The sequence below is a fragment of the Schistocerca americana genome, chromosome 2, assembly GCF_021461395.2.
Source record: "Schistocerca americana isolate TAMUIC-IGC-003095 chromosome 2, iqSchAmer2.1, whole genome shotgun sequence".
NCBI lineage: Eukaryota > Metazoa > Arthropoda > Insecta > Orthoptera > Acrididae > Schistocerca > Schistocerca americana.
The window spans coordinates 933,272,832-933,289,582 of NC_060120.1; the positions used below are offsets into that span (position 1 = coordinate 933,272,832).

At 43.9% G+C, this 16,751-nt stretch overlaps 1 protein-coding gene and 1 pseudogene across 1 annotated transcript in view; one reads left to right on the plus strand and one right to left on the minus strand.

The window, feature by feature from the left end:
• The window catches only part of LOC124596009 (flocculation protein FLO11-like), a 487,257-nt gene that overhangs the window by 141,524 nt on the left and 328,982 nt on the right, over positions 1-16,751 (minus strand). The gene's annotated exons all lie outside the window — the stretch shown is intronic.
• On the plus strand, positions 1,088-1,205 carry LOC124597116 (annotated as a pseudogene).

The following is a 16,751-nucleotide window of genomic DNA, read 5'->3' on the forward strand; positions in this document are numbered from 1 at the left end:
GCCTGGCACGAATTCGGCGTTCCAGAACATCCCATAGGTGTTCTATAGGATTCAGGTCGAGACTCTGAGCAGACCAGACGATTACAAGGATGTTTTTGTCGTGTAACCACTACACCACACGCAGTGCATTATGAACAGGTGCTCGATCGTGTTGAAAACCGCAATCGCCATCCCCGAATTGTTCTTCAACAATGGGAAGCAAGAAGGTGCTTAAGACATCAATATAGGCCAGTGCTGTGATAGTGCCACGCAAAACAGCTGGGGGTGCAAGCCCCCTCCATGAAAAACACGACCACTCCATAACACCACTGCCTCCGAATTTTACTGTTGGCACTACACCCGCTAGCAGATGACGTTCACCGGGCATTCACCATAACCACATCCTTCCATCGGATCGCCACATTGTGTGCCGTGATTCGTCACCCCACACAACGTTTTTCCACTGCTAAACCGCTCAATGCTTGCGCTCCATACACCAAGTGAGGCGTCGTTTGGCATTTACCAGCGTGATGTGCAGCTAATGAGCAGCCACTCGAACATGAAATCCAAGTTTTCTCACCTCCCGCCTAACTGTCATAGTACTTGCAGTGGATCCTGATGCAATTTGGAATTCCCGTGTGATGGTCTGGATAGATGTCTGCATACTACACATTACGATCCTCTTCAACTGTCTGCTGTTTCAGTCAGTCTACAGCCGAGGTCGGCCTGCACGCTTTTGTGCTGTACGTGTCCCTTCACGTTTCCACTTCACTATCACATGGGAAACAGTGGACCTAGGGACGTTCACGAGTGTGGAAATCTAGCGTACAAGTGACACCCAATCATCTAACGACGTTCGAAGTCCGTGAGTTCCGCGGAGCACTCAATTCTGCTGACTCACGATGTCTAATGACTACTGACGTCTCTGATATACAGTACCTGGCAGTAGGTGGCAGCACAATGCACCTAATATGAAAAACGTATGTTTTTGGAGGTGTCCAGATACTTTTGATCACGTAGTGTTCTAAGATACTGGTGAGGTATGTCTTTTGTCTTCTGCAGAACGATCGGTGCAGTGTATAATGGGAAGTAGCAGAAATGAAATCCAGCCAACGGCCTTGCCACAGTGGTAACACGGGTTCCCGTCAGATCAGCGAAGTTAAGCGCTGTCGGGCTAGGATAGCACTTGGGTGGGTAACCATCCGGTCTGTCGAGTGCTGTTGGCAAGCGGGCTGCACTCAGTCCTCGTGAGGCAAACTGACATACGGCCAGGAGAGCGGTGTGCTGACCACATGCCCCTCCATATCCTCAACCAGTGACGCCTAGGATGACACGGCGGCCTGTCCGGGAGGCGTTTAGTTTTAGAAATGAAATTAGATATGACCTCAATATCAAAACTGAGGACCACGAAGTAAACGAAATGCGTAAGTTCAAATAGCTCGGAAGCAAAATAACGTTTGCCGGACGAAGCAACGTAGACGTGAACAGCAGCATATAACAAGCAAACAGAGCATTCCTAGACAAAAATTCACTAGAATCAAACAGCGTCCTTAGTGTGACGAAGAAATTTCTGACATTGCACGTTTGAAGCATAATATTGTGTGGTAATCATGGTCTGAGGGAAAACCGGAAAAGAAGAGACTCGAAGGTTTTGAAGTGTGGTGCTAAAGAAGGATTTTAAAAATGAGGTGAAGCTATACGATAAGAAATGGGGAGGTTTTTCGCAGAATCGCGGAGGAAAGGAACATGTCGAAAACACGCACAAGGAGAAAATATAAGGTGATAGGAAATGTGTTAAGACATCTAGGAATAACTTCAATGGCAGGCGCAGGTGTGGGAGGTGTAGAGGGTAAAAACTGTAAAGGAAGACAGAGACTGGAAAGGGTTTGCACGAGAGGTGCATTGGTGGCGGGGCGCATCAAACCGTCAAAAGACTGACAAAAAGAAAAGAAATCACCCAAGAATCTCTAGTCCATACGCTTATATGGAGATGCAGTTTTTCCTAAAGTTGTCACTGTTCCTAATTTCATTTCAGTGTATAAGTACTACACACATCATCTTGTTTTGTCTAGTCAAGTCTTTTTCTGTCTTTACTACTTTCCTCCTCTACCGTTTCCGTAAGGCTGGTCGGGAGTCGTGCTTCCATAGATTAGTTGTTAAGAAATGGTAGGATTGTCGGTTGAGTCCGTCACACAATCTGCTGCGCTGCTTCAGGTGTAGAAAACTACTTGCACGTTTGTATAGGCGAATCAGGGATGTAACTCCACAGCCAGCTAAAGCACTGTGCAGGCACGTGTTTCATTTACCGATAAACAACATTTACAGATATATCTTGACTGACGGCCTTTCATTTGCTATTCTTGAACAGGCTTCTTTCCACGAGCAATCGTCATTAAACTCAGCAAATGGTTCTGTAATCATAACAAAGGAAATTCTATGAACTGGAAACAGTTATTGTATTGCGTACGCATAAACTACTTGTTGAGATTTCCTTGTGCAAATATATCTCTGACTCTGGTGAATTTATTGCAACTAGGTATTTCATGGAAAGTGCGGATCGGTGTATATGGCGCATTCTGACAGACAGTTCCTTAGCTATAATTTAAGTTTGATAAGAAATTTAGACAAGTTTTTTTCTCTTTTTTTTTACGACCAAATTTTAATGGTATGTGAATGGGTGGAAGCTTTTTTCTTTTGTGTCCCGTGTCTCATAAACACAAACGAATACAAAGACAATGAATAAAAGTGTAAGAAAAAAGAGCAGAAAAGGAAAGATAAATCAGATCTTTGTCCCAAACTTGTGAATGCAATTTGCTTTATTTGTTATAATATTATTGTTTGATTGTACTGTTTCAGAAATGGTTGTTTTCCTTTTTAGTAATATGTGAAGAAATGAATAAATATGTATTTCACTTTTAACAAGGCACAGCGGGTTAAAGAAATACAAACTGCAGAAGGCTCTTGTATTGGCCATAAATCTCTTGAACATAGCGCTAATTTATTGCCGTTGTTATCTTGGAGTTTCGATTTTAATTGCCCCCAGAGAAAAAACGTTGACGTTTCAAGATTTCCTGCGACCACTGCGAGAGGCATGGTTACGGATTGTTCCGAGTTCCCGCAAGAAGTTTGGTGTGGGTTAGAGGACATCCAGTAGCGGCGAGGTCTTCTCGGAAACTATTACAGGACACAAACTCAAATAGCCAGTCCAATCTCTGGATGGAGATCGGAGCCTATCGGCTAGCTGCTTGATCGAACGAGAGTCTGAGGGTGATAAACAAATCTTGGCGCGGTTTTTCTTTTTCGTCTCGAGTGCTGACCGCCCTTGCTAAAGGCCAAGGCTGTCTGGTTTTATCAGCGCGATATGTTGTGTTGTGCCGGGAGTCAGTATCCGGCTGCAGGCCAGCGTTAATCGATCAGCTTGAAAGCAAGGCACCGATTAAAAACGAAATGAAGTTGAAACGCAGAGAGGTACATATCTATACGCTTATTACTTTGCTTAATGAAACATTCAATTTCGTCGTCCGGGTTCCCGGGTTCGATTCCCGGCGGGGTCAGGGATTATCTCTGCCTCGTGATGACTGGGTGTTGTGTGATGTCCTTAGGTTAGTTAGGTTTAAGTAGTTCTAAGTTCTAGGGGACTGATGACCTCAGGTGTTAAGTCCCATAGTGCTCAGAGCCATTTGAACCATTCAATTTCGTAACTTTCTTGCTTTCTTTTTGGTTGGAAGATAATGGAAATATCGTTACCGTAGTGTATCTACGTTCAGTATTTTAATTCATTTTGAACTTTAATTTTGATTGAGGAAAGTACGCAAACAAACCAGTAAGCTATTCACGAACATATGTTGTCGAAACACGTTTTCCTAATGCGTAATTAATTTCGCGATTATAAAGAAATGTCGACTTAAAATCAGTAGGATGATCACTGACACTATTAAAAATAATTTTATCTCATTTTACAAGTAGGTGATTTCCGGCGATTGAATTATGAGACCTACAAAGAGCATTCGTCTCCGTCCAAAATTATTTCGTGAGTTTTTAAAATTTTTGTCTTTTTTCGGAATGTAGAAGTAGAACAAGAATGGAACAATTTTCGTATTGTATTAAACCGGGGACCTAAAATGACGGAGAGGCTTCGTCCCACTGTAGCTCTCAGTGGTTCACAACCCCACAATAGACCACAGCAGCCCACTCACCCCACCGCCGACCCGCAACGAACCCAGGGTTATTTTTCGTATTATATAAAAGTTCTCTTTAATTTATTTTCTGCATTCACTTCCCATCCTCTGAAAGACTGCTAATACATAGCACTAATGACACGTATACTGATCTTATATCACGAATCCATCTTTTTTAAGGAGCTGTCAGCAAACTGGATCTTTTCAGCAAAACTGTGTCATTGAAAGTGGTTTGGATTTTAGTTGTCGTAGCAATTTCTCGTAGACGCAATAGGCACGTTCGACGTGATGATTTCCCTTTCTCCTCTCATAACTTCTTTCGAGTAAATCATATTAAGTGCATAATGGTATACTTTGATTTAGACAATGGAATCAGTATTTACATTAGCCTAAGTATAAAAACCTACAACCGGCTTTCAACAAAATACAGTATCTCTTGTAAGCCGTCTTTTCCCTGGTTGGCAAGGGGTACTGGAACAGTATAGAGGAAGTTTGGGTAGTATATGACACGTGGGCTCTTTCAGAATTGCGAGTGCTATTCAGAAAGTAAAGACCGATCGGTCGCGAAATGGAAACCACTGTCAAAATCAACAGTGTTTTATTTGCAACAGTTAGTTGCACCTTCCAGCTACTTCTCTACAAAGTCACCGCTCCGACTTCGACATTCGTCATAGCGTTGTACCAACTTTCCAACACACTCGTCGTAGAAGACAGCCACTTTATGCTGGTCTACAGCTCGTTGTCTTTGCTAAAATCTCTTCAAGCCAAAGGTTCATGTGAGCAGAGATGAAACTAAGGGGAGCCAATTACGAACTATATTGTGAGTGATCAAAAACTTTCCATCGAAAACGCCGCAGGAGCATCTTCATTGTCCCTACAGACTGCGACCGAGAATTGTCATGAAGAAGGAAACTAATGAGAGTTACTTTATGTAGAGTGCATGGCATCAGGTGAAATCTCTCACCAGGCCCTCAGATACGGCAGAAGACACTGTTTTCTAGGCATCATTACGTGCTCACTGTCCTCTCAGAGCTGGAAAAAGCAACTTGACGCTGTCGGCGGACATACTAGAGACACTGTCCAGCTTATCTGTGCAAATCTTCTTCGGATTTACACTTGGTTTCCATTTGGTACCTGATCCTCGTATAATAGTAAGGTAGGTTGTGTTGAACATTTTTGACACTTAACAGGATTATGATACATTACTTGATATGATTGTAAAACGCGATGTCATACGAAGATATGTTCCTTGACTGTTAAAAATATTTTTCTCTTCTTTACATTTTGGACATTTAAATTTTTGAAGTGTTGAATCGGACACAAAATTTTAGTATGTAAAAAAAGTCATTTTTGTTCCAAAAAACGTTTCAGTTAGATCTTAAATAGTTATAAACTTGAACTTGTGAATTTGCTCAGTTAATCTGGCAAAGAAACTGTCAACTTGTTCTTGGCCACTACTCGCTGCAACCTCATGGGTTCAGCTGTCTTCAACTAAAGTCTTCATGGTTTCTCATAAAATCATTGTAAAAGTCTTTATTCGTTTTCATTTTTGTCTTGTTTAACCGATATTTTATTTTCAGTTGCTGTGCATACTTGTGCACTAGATTTAAAGTTATCAGCAGCTATGTAAATTACTTACATCATCATACAAAGCTGTTTCCCATTCATCAGTGGGTACTAATGGGAAAAAATAATTTCCTAAAATAGGTTTCACGGCCACCTCTCCGTTTTCCCTTAAGACTTTACGTACTTCTTGGAACTGTATATTTGTCACCCACTTTCCTGATTGTAATTCCAAAAAGTCTACCTTTTCTTGCAGCTTTCACCATGCTATTTTCATATCATTTACGTCCTGAATGCACTGTATTTGCCTGTTAAAAAACGTAAAAATTTAAATTTTTACGCTATCTAGTTTGTCTGGTACATTGCCTTGTTCGATACAACCCGAACTTACTACTGCGATTGTTTAGCATTTATATTACTTGAATTTTTCACTGTCACAGATTTAAGTTAAATGGAGCGCCGAAAAACTCATTAGTAACTGATAATGTGTTGCCACTCCGGAACACAATGTTGTTTTGACTAAAAATTTTCTGACTGGTCTTGTTCGTCCATTGCTTACATTGCAGTTGTGTGACAGGTGCTGCCACTAGCGGCAGAGTTTATAAACGAGTCTCGCCCAATACAATACGATGTGCCATGCACCCGACCTTCAAATGTTTGCTTACGAAGCAAAGAAATACGTTCGCGCAGCTGGGCGCTATTTGCCCGAGAGTGAATGATTTACAGTCGCAGCACTGCACATTCCGTCACGTACTGAAGGTACAGAACGTTCACTCCCTACTGCCATCTACCATATGAATGTCCAGACGATGTTTTTATCATTAATTCTGTTAAGAGGTGCACATCTGGTCGGTTGCACAGTGAAGAACAGATGTCTCTCGCATCATCAGTTCGTAAGCCTAGTGAACAAACCTGTTGAACTGGTTTCCGACGAAGAGCTGACAAGGCCATGCAGAGTTTCTTTGATGTCCAGTAGAATGTCATTTTTAATTCGCTACACAGCACACAGAGCTCTTGAAATCATCGCGTTTCAAACACGCGGCTGACAGAATTCTCCGCCGCGACAAGCTAGCTGCCGACCATGAAAAGGTGCCGCCGGGAGGTGGATGACCAAAAAGGCACGCCAGCAAGGCGGGTTGCATACTTAATGTCGGCGAAGGCTGGGAACTGCGCTCGTAATGGCTCACTGGTTTCTGTAACACTGCCATTTCCTCTTACGACGTGACAACAACGATAGTGTAGCGAATCAGTAATCCAGTCAGATATGTTTTTGCGTCGCTATTCGCCACCTGCTCACTCTTTTCATCGAGAGCGCCGTATTTCTAAACGGTGTGCGGAATTCGTTTAAATGATACATCATTTATTTAATTATTTACAAAGTGAACCATTAGGCGTTCGGTACGAATTTAATTTCTCAAACATTTTGAAGAAGATCGTTGCAAAGATGGGATCCTGATACCGAAAATGATATTAAGAAGACGGCTGTGTTATGTAGTGGCATAGAGAGGATTTTACTTTCTTGATAACGAGTATTTACATGTTGTATGGCTGTGCACATGTTAGTTTGACTTGCACTGCTGTTCAGATCGTAGCATAAGAATTAAAGATTAAGAGGGAGTGCAATGATCGAGAAGACTATAGAGAGACCACAAAGTATGATAGACCCTACGCTTACCAGCTCGTGCAGAATATTACTGTTCATAGGCAGGAGTGATATGGGGAGTATTAGTGATCCTACGAGTTTCTTTTTAAGCTCACAGGAAATACCATTTTATATTCTGCAATGAATTAAGTGACACTGGCATCTTACAGGCTACAGTCGTCTGTTCAGTGCAGTCTAATCGATGGAGCAACAATGGATCTATATTTAGCTTCTTTGTGACAAGGTGAATGACAAAAAGGTGTCGGTGGCAGATATGAATCAGTCCGCAAGACCTAGAACTACTTAAACCAAACTAACCTACGGACAGCACACACATCCATGTCCGAGGCAGGATTCGAACCTGCGACCGTAGCAGCAGTGCGGTTCCAGACGGAAGTGCCTAGAACTGCTCGGTCACAGCGGCCGGCCATATTTAAATAAAGACTCTTTATGGTACTAATGAGGTTTTTAGGAGCAGTTTTTATTTTCAGTATTTTTCACAATAGGGACATTTTTACCTTATCGAAGGCTTTTTCGTAATCACTAAATGCGAAATGTGTTTCTAAGCCAAATTCTCGACGTTTTGCAGTAATTTGTCTTACTATAAATACATTATCGTTACTGGAAGATCTTTTCTGAGATTAACGTTCCTAATTTTTGTTTAAGAATTTTCCCGTAAATTTTATATCCTGCACTTGTAAACTTATTCCTCTATATTTTATGTGTCTTTCCTACTGCATTTTTTATATACATAAATAAATTCAATAGTGTTCCATTCTTCAGGCACGGAACAGCTCTTCCACATACATTGAAGAAATGGAGATAGCATAGCTCTAAAATGATTCCTCCGTATTTGAGATCAAACGGAAAATGGCTGAAGGTATTATGGCAACCGCAAAGTCTTACCTGTCACGTAGCATGCGATCCTGCAGCCCACTGGCCCAGTTCCTCCCCACGAAACAAAAATCTGGTCTGGCTTATTCAGTATTTCACGTTACGACGTGTTTGCAGTGAGAGGACACAAAATTCCACCAGTCCCTCGTCTACGAACGCCTTCTCAGTTCTCGTGAGGGCGACTTGAAGGAGGGACTCGCATGTGCCATCTTGCCCCAACTAATGTACAACTTGTTCTGTTCGTTATTTTATTGTTTGTGTGTATCTTATTTTCTGAGGCGGAGGTTGGACAACAACGCTACATTTTCCTAGACCAGCCTGCAATATCTCCAAAAAACACAGGCTGGCCGGTGTACCAGATCAAAATTAGAGAATTCGATCCGATTTCTGTTCACCTCCATTTCTCGCTAGCTAGCGCACTGCACGTTAAGCTACACGAGGAGGCTGCTTATCGCTTAACTCACATTTCATATGTGACGTTTATATACGGCACATTTTTCTCGTTCTAATACTGGTTCAGCAGCACCAAATTACTTCGTGACCGCTATCTGATCCGTCTGACAAATACGCATCGCTCCCCGGACAAAATGCGCAGATAGCATCTCCGCTGGCGCTTTCCATCCGTCTTCAGCGGCGAAGTGGGAGGAAGGAGGAGGTGGAAGCTCTGGAATTGCGCCAGCAGTGGGATTGCATCGGGACCGGCGCCGCCCGCTGCTTCGGCGAGAACTGGATGGTACTCGCAGAATTCGCCGCGGCCGCAAGCTGTCCTTGCAGGTTCGTGTCCAAGGACGTTGTCATGGATACGAGCAGACGTCAGGCGCTCGCGTCAGCGGATCAAATATTATCGGCGTCGGACGGCGCTCCGCACCGAATACGGTGCATTTGCACCCCCTAGCTCTCTGCCCCGTTATCTCTGCGCAGCTGTACGTGGTATGTCTCACGCACCTCAACATATTTGCCTTGAGAGAGTCAATCAGAGGCTTATCGCGGATTTCAATTAGGGAGTGCATGGTCCATCGGAAGTGACCACACTCTGGACAAGGTTTTGGTGTCGTAAGGACGCAGATATGCCGTTTCTTCATGCCGCAGTACTTTCTTAGATGACACTGCTACATGCTCACTCCTCATGTCGCGTGTTTAACTAAACTGCAATGGAACACATAATTACTTTGTGTTAGGTTCGTGTGCCCTCGTCCACATCACTCCCTCTCCCTGACAACTATTACTAAGCAGGTTATGTTCACTGCGATACTTCTTTACTTGTGTAGTAAAAGAAGGTTTCTTCGGCGCATAATGAGTAGCTGGTCGCCAGAAAAAATAAGTACTACGGCTCTTTCGAGAAAAACAGATCAGACACCTACAGAAGAACAGATACGTGAAAGAAAGTGTGGATGACTGGAGCACACATTGAGTAAGCCGGATAGTGCAGTCGAAAGGAAGGCATTGCAATGGAATTCCCAAGGAACAAACAAGAGAAACAGGCCTAGAGATACATGGAACAAGACGGTGGAAGTGGAAGCGAGGAGAGTTGCCAGTATGCGGGAGGAATTAAAGGAAATAGTCAAACACAGAGATGGATGACGAGCTCTCTCGAATGCTTTATGCCTCCGTAGGAGTCAAATGAATCAAGCCAAGTAAGTAGTAAACGCAGGAATTTAATGGTTTTTGCGTAACATTTGAGACGAATTGCTGTAGTTCATTTAGAGCTACCTATCTTTTAACCAAAGCATTTGAATATTACATCGCCTTCACCAAAGTGTTTTATATTGGATTTTTTAGTATACTGAAATTTCCCTTTGCCTGATCATAAAACCATGTCATACTAAAACCACGTGGCTTTGCTTATTCGCGGCCAGTACTGGCTTCTTAATGACTCTTTGTCCCATTTAACGGCTCTTTTGCTTAAGCAGTGCACAATACCATCCAACCTCATTTAGGAAACATAGGAGATTAAGAACGAGCAATGCCACTAACTGCCCACATCCGACTCATGGTACATCGAGTTCACTTTTAATCATTACTATTGCCAACAACAGCACGCTACGGAAAACATGTAGACACTGTAAATGCAATTTTAACTTCCACACGCTCGTAAGTCTTAACGAACTTAGATCGAAGCAGTCTGTTCCCACCACAATTACTTTATCTGCCTTGTGTCGTTTCTTAGTCGCTAAACAACTGGTATCTCCTTAGCCTTTCCGTTCCTGCGATTAAATGGTAGGCTGTTTTGTTTGTTTGCCCCGCGCGTTATCTTTTTTTAAGTGGGAAACCTCTTCGGCAGCGATTTCCTGTGGTTTTTTCACAAGTATGTGTCGCAGTGGTACATCTTCGGATGTTGAGTTGTCTTGAAAACTTCACAACAGCCTTTTCTTGGATTTCGTGCGGGAATTTCACATTTGTACTTCACTGTTTTCACCAGTGTGTCTTTACAAAAATAGAAAGGAGACATGTATTTCATCCGTGAACAGACGATATAAGTATCTTGCAAGTATCACACATAGTGTGACAGAAATAACACAATTTTCGAAACAAAAACTTTTCGAAAATGCGCGCCACTCTGCGAGACGTTGTCATGTAAAAGAAAAAAGTACTTTTCGTTAAAACGGAGCTGTGCTAGAGATAAGTACGTATTTCTATACAATTTTAAAATGAGTTACAGAAACGTTTGCATTTCTGAAAAAACCCTCTATGTCGTAGAACAAGAAGTCTCCATATATAGAACGTTCTAAGATATGCTAGTAGTCAGAAGACGTCTTCAGTAATAGAACGCAATAGGTTGCCAAAAATGGTTCAAATGGCTCTGAGCACTATGGGACTTAACATCTGAGGTCATCAGTCCCCTAGAACTTAGAACTACTTAAAACTAACTAACCCAAGGACATCACACACATCCATGCCCGAGGCAGGATTCGAACCTGCGACCGTAGCGGTAGCGCCTAGAACCGCTCGGCCACACCGGCCGGCAATACGTTGTCCTACATGGTGAGTGTTCATCAGCGACAAGAAAGTCGTCAGTTCCCTAAGGAAGTGTGGCAGGCCCGCTCTTAATTTCGTTCATCTTATTCTCTATTTCAGGAAAACCTGAAACTATGTCGTTCATGATTTATGTAATGAAAATTTCACCAGCTAGTTATTTTTTTTTTTTTCATGCATAATACAACGCGTTTCGAGAATTTACTCTCATTTTCAACTGCATTCATGCATTTGTTTAAATTAATATTTGTGGTGATGTTGGCATGTGTGATTTTCTGCCTCTCTTGCCTCTTTTTATTACTAAACCAAACAGTGTAAGTGATGACTTGCGTGTGTGTGATATTGTGTAGAATGCAGGAAACACAATACCTTATAACCTCAAAAAGACGCGAGAGAGGCAGAAACCACAGACTTCACCAAATATATTCATGAAAGCAAATGTACTTGAAAATAAGTATAAATTCTCGAATCGCGTTAAGCTGATTATGAAAAAATAAGTAACTGGTGCAGCATTCATTATTTAAATGAATCAGGTCCGCTCATATTCTGTACATACGTAAATGATTTGTCGGATAGGCTATCAAATTGTGATGTTTGTTGATGACGCTATAGTGTATGGGGAAGTGTTGTCGTTGAGTAATATCCCCACACAACCTCATTGCGGTGTGATGAATAGCAGCTTGCTCTAAATGTGGAAAACAGTAGGTTAACGCTGATGAATAGGAACAACAATCCTGTAAATTTCGAATACAATGACACAGTCGAGTCGATTAAGTATTTAGCAGTAACGCTGCAGAGCGATATGAAATGTAACGAGCACGTACGGCCGACTGTAGGGGAGGCGATTGTTCGACGTCGTTTTACTGGGAGAATCCTGGTGAAAGTGTGGCTCATCTACAAAGAAGACCGCGTACACAACACTTGTGCGACCCGTTCTTGAGTTCTGATCGAGTGTTGGGCTCCACATCAGGTCGGTTTATAGAAAGATATCGAAACAATTCAGCCGCGTGCTCCTACGAACGTTACCGGTATGTGCAATTAGGAAGCGAGTATTACAGGAACAATCCCTGAACTCCAAAGGGAATTCCTGGAGGGAAGACGACGTTCTTTCAGTGAAGCATTGTGGAGAAAGTTTAGAGGACCGGATTTTTTCGGCAAAGCAGAACGATTCTACTCCCACCAACGTAAATATCACGAAAGGATCGCGAAGACAATATGGATCAGGGCTTGTACGGAAGTTACAGTATGTTCCGAAACATTCGTTGAAATTAATACAGGAGGTAGAGAATATCAACACGAATATATATCGATAATGAACATATCTGAAGTCATCTTCTAATATTAGGGAACATTTTGACAGCGGTGCTGACGTAAGCTGTTATGATGGTGTCGCTGTCTGGGAATATGCACTGACGTTCAGAACTGCTCTGTGTACGGATGGCTCGGTCTACTTGTTGAATGTACCTCTGAATGTTAGACAAACGATGTACTTTCAGGACGTTGGGACACCAGCTCACTTCAGCAATGATGTGAGGAACCATCTATTTCCCCTGGGAGCATATGAAGCAGCTGGTGTACGAGAGCGCTGTGGAACCGGAAGAAGACTTCGTCGCTAGAATTGCCGTCGCTGCTGGTACCATTGCGGACATACTAGGTCTCTTCGAACCGACACAACAGCCAATGGTTCGACGTTGTAATCGCTTGCATACAGGCCAGTGGTCACGCATTCGAAAGTTTTCTGTGAATGTCACTAGTGTAATTAGAACGCTAAATTCTGTGTAAAGCGTCCCTGGGATAGAAACTGCCGTCAGAGACGTTATATGCCTTAACTAAATATGCTGATCAAGCAGAACGTTGTGATCGCCTACCTAATAGCCGGTATGTGCGCCTTTGGCACGCATAACGGCATCGACTCATCTTGGCATGGAAGCTGTGAGGCCTTGGTAGGTCGCTGGAGGGAGTTGGCACCACGTCTAAACACACAAGTCACCTAATTTCTGTAGATTCCAGGGAGGGGCGACGAGCTCTGACACCCCATTCAATTATATCCCAGATGTGTTCGATCGGCTTCAGGTCTGGCGAGGTTGGGGGCCAGCAAATGGCGCATTATCTTGTTGAAAAATGCCACTGTCATTGGGAAACACTATCGTCATCAATGGATGTAGGTGGTCTGCAATCATACCTAGGCTCTCATGGTACGTTGCTCGAGCTCCACTGGACCCATGGATGCACACGTGAATGTTCCCCACAGCAATGCAGATGTCAAGGAGATGATACCCTAGAAGACAACGAATTCCCGCCCTTCCATCTGCATGATGAAGAAGGTATTTCGATTCATTAGACCATGCAACTATCTGCCATTGCACCAACGTCCAGTGGCGATGGTCAAGTGCCCATTTTAGTCGTAGTTGCCGATATCGTGGTGTTAACATTGACACATGCATAGGTCGTTGGCTGCGGAGGCCCATCGTTAGGGCTGTTCGACGCACTGTGTATTCAGACACACTTATATTCTGCCCGGCATTATAGTCTGATGTTAGTTTCGCCACTGATCGCCGCCTGTTCTGTTTTACCAGTCTGCCCAGCCTGCGACGCTTGGATGTGGTTTCACCTTGATTTCGCCACGTGTTGAAGACACTAATCACAGTGCTCCTACAACAAGTCGTGCAGCCAGCCGCTGTGGCTGAGCGGTTCTAGGTGCTTCAGTCTGGAACAACGCGACCGGTACGGTCGCAGGTTCGAATCCTGCCTCGGGTATGGATTTGGTACTTAGGTTAGTTAGTTTTAAGTAGTTCTAAGTTATAGGGGACTGATGACCTCAGATGTTAAGTCCAATAGTGCTCAGAGCCATTTGAACCAAGTCGTGCAGTTTCCGAAATGCTTTTGTCGAGCCTCTGGGCCATCGCATACTGTCCACGTGCCTTCCCTATTCTACACACGGACAGCTCTCTCACTGATACTATACTGAAGCGCGTAAGAAACTGGTACATGCATGCCTATTCAAATACAGAAAAATGTAAACATGCAGAATACGGCGCTGCGGTCGCCAACGCCTTTATAAGACAACAAGTGTCTAGCACAGTTACTGCTGCTACAATGGCAGCTTATCAGGATTTAAGTGAGTTTGAACGTGGTGTTATTAGTCGCCGCACGAGCGATGGGACATAGCATCTCCGAGGTAACGATGAAGTGTGCATTTCCCCGTACGACCATTTCATTAGTATTGAGTGAATATCGGCAATCCGGTAAAACATCAAATCTGCAACATCGATGTATCCGGAAATAGATCCTGCACGAACGGGACCAACGACGACTGAAGAGAATTGTTCAATATGTCAGAAGTGCTACCCTTCCGCAAATTGCTGCAGATTTCAATGGCTGAGCTATCAGCAAGTGTCACCGTGCGAACCATGCAACGAAACATCATCCATATGGGCTTTCGGAGAGGAAGGCCCACTCGTGTACCCTTGTCGACTGCACAACACAAAGTTCTACGCCTCGCCTGAGTCCGTCAACACCGACGTTGGACTGTTGATGACTGTAAACAGGTTGCCTGATCGGACGAGTCTCGTTACAAATTGTATACAGCGGATGGACGTGTACTGGTATCGAGGTAATCTCATGAATCCATGGACCCAGCATGTCAACAGGGGACTGTTCAGGATGGTGGAGGCTGCGTAATGGTGCAGGAAGAGTGCAGTTGGAGTGATATGGGACCCACGATACGTCTAGATACGACTCTGATAGGTGTCACGTGCGTAAGCATCCTGCCTGATCACCTGCATCCATTTATGTCTATTGTGCATTCAGATGTACTTTGGCAATTCGACCAGGACAATGCGACACCCTACACGCCCAGAATTGTTACAGAGTGGTTCCAGGAACACCCCTCTGAGTTTAAACACTTCCGCTGGCCACCAGTCTCCCCAGACATGATCATTACTGAGCATATCTGGGATTACTTGCAACATGCTGTCCAGTAGAGATCTCCAACCCCTCATACTCTTACGGATTTATGGCCAGCCCTGTATGATTCATGGTGTCAGTTACCTCCAGCACCACTTCAGACACTATTCAAGTCCATGTCACGTCGTGTTGCGGCACTTCTACGTGCTCGCTGGTGCCCTACACTATATTAGCGATGTGTACCAGTTTCTTTAGCTCTTTATGCACCGCGCGTGTGCTGACTAGCAGTCATTCCATGCCAGGTGACGCTGCTGTCACCTGGACGGGTTTACGTCGATAACACACTACTGGCCATTAAAATTGCTACACCAAGAAGAAATGCAGATCATAAAAGGGTATTCATTGGACAAATATTTTATACTAGAACTGACATGTGATTACATTTTCACGCAATTTGGATACAAAGATCCTGAGAAAACAATACCCAGAACAACAATACCCTGGGCATTGAGTCAAACAGACACTGGATGGCGTGTACAGGTACAGCTGCCCATGCAGCTTCAACACGATTACACAGTTCATCAAGAGTAGTGACTGGCGTATTGTGACGACTTGCTCGGCCACCATTGACCAGACGTTTTCAGTTGGTGAGAGATCTGGTGAATGTGCTGGCTAGGGCATCAGTCGAACATTTTCTGTACCCAGAAAGGCCCGTACAGGACCTCCAACATGCGGGCGTGCATTATCCTGCTGAAATGTAGGGTTTTGCAGGTATCGAATGAAGGGTAGAGCCACGGGTCATAACACATCTGAAATGTAACGTCCACTGCTCAAAGTGCCGTCAATGCGAACAAGAGGTGACCGAGACGTGAAACCAATGGCACACCATACCATCACGCCGGGTAACACGCCTGTATGGCGATGACGAATACACACTTCCAACGTGCGTTCACCGCGATGTTGCCAAACTCGGATGCGACCATCATGATGCTGTAAACAGAACCTTGATTCATCCGAAAAAATGACGTTTTGCCATTGATGCACCCAGTTTCGTCGTTGAGTACACCATCGCAGGCGCTCCTGTCTGTGATGCAGCCTCAAGGGTAACCGCAGGCATGGTCTCCGAGCTGATAGTCCATGCTGCTGCAAACGTCGTCGAACTGCTCGTGCAGATGGTTGTTGTCTTGCAAACGTTCCCATCTGTTGACTCAGGGATCGAGACGTGGCTGGACCATCCGGATAAGATGTCTGTCATCTCGACTGCTAGTGATACGAGGCCGTTGGGATCCAGCACGGCGTTCCGTATTACCTTCCTGAACCCACCGATTCCATATTCTGCTAACGGTCATTGGATCTCGACCAATACGAGCAGCAATGTTGCGATACGATAAATCGAAATCTCGATAGGCTACAATCCGGCCTTAATCAAAGTCGGAAAGGTGATGGTACGCATTCCTCCTCCTTACACGAGGCATCACAACAAAGTTTCACCAGGCAAAGCCGGACAACTTCTGTTTGTGTATGGGAAATCGTTTGGAAACGTTCCTCATGTCAGCACGCTGTAGGTTCGCCACAGGCGCCAACTTTGTGTGAATGCTCTAAAAAGCTAATCATTT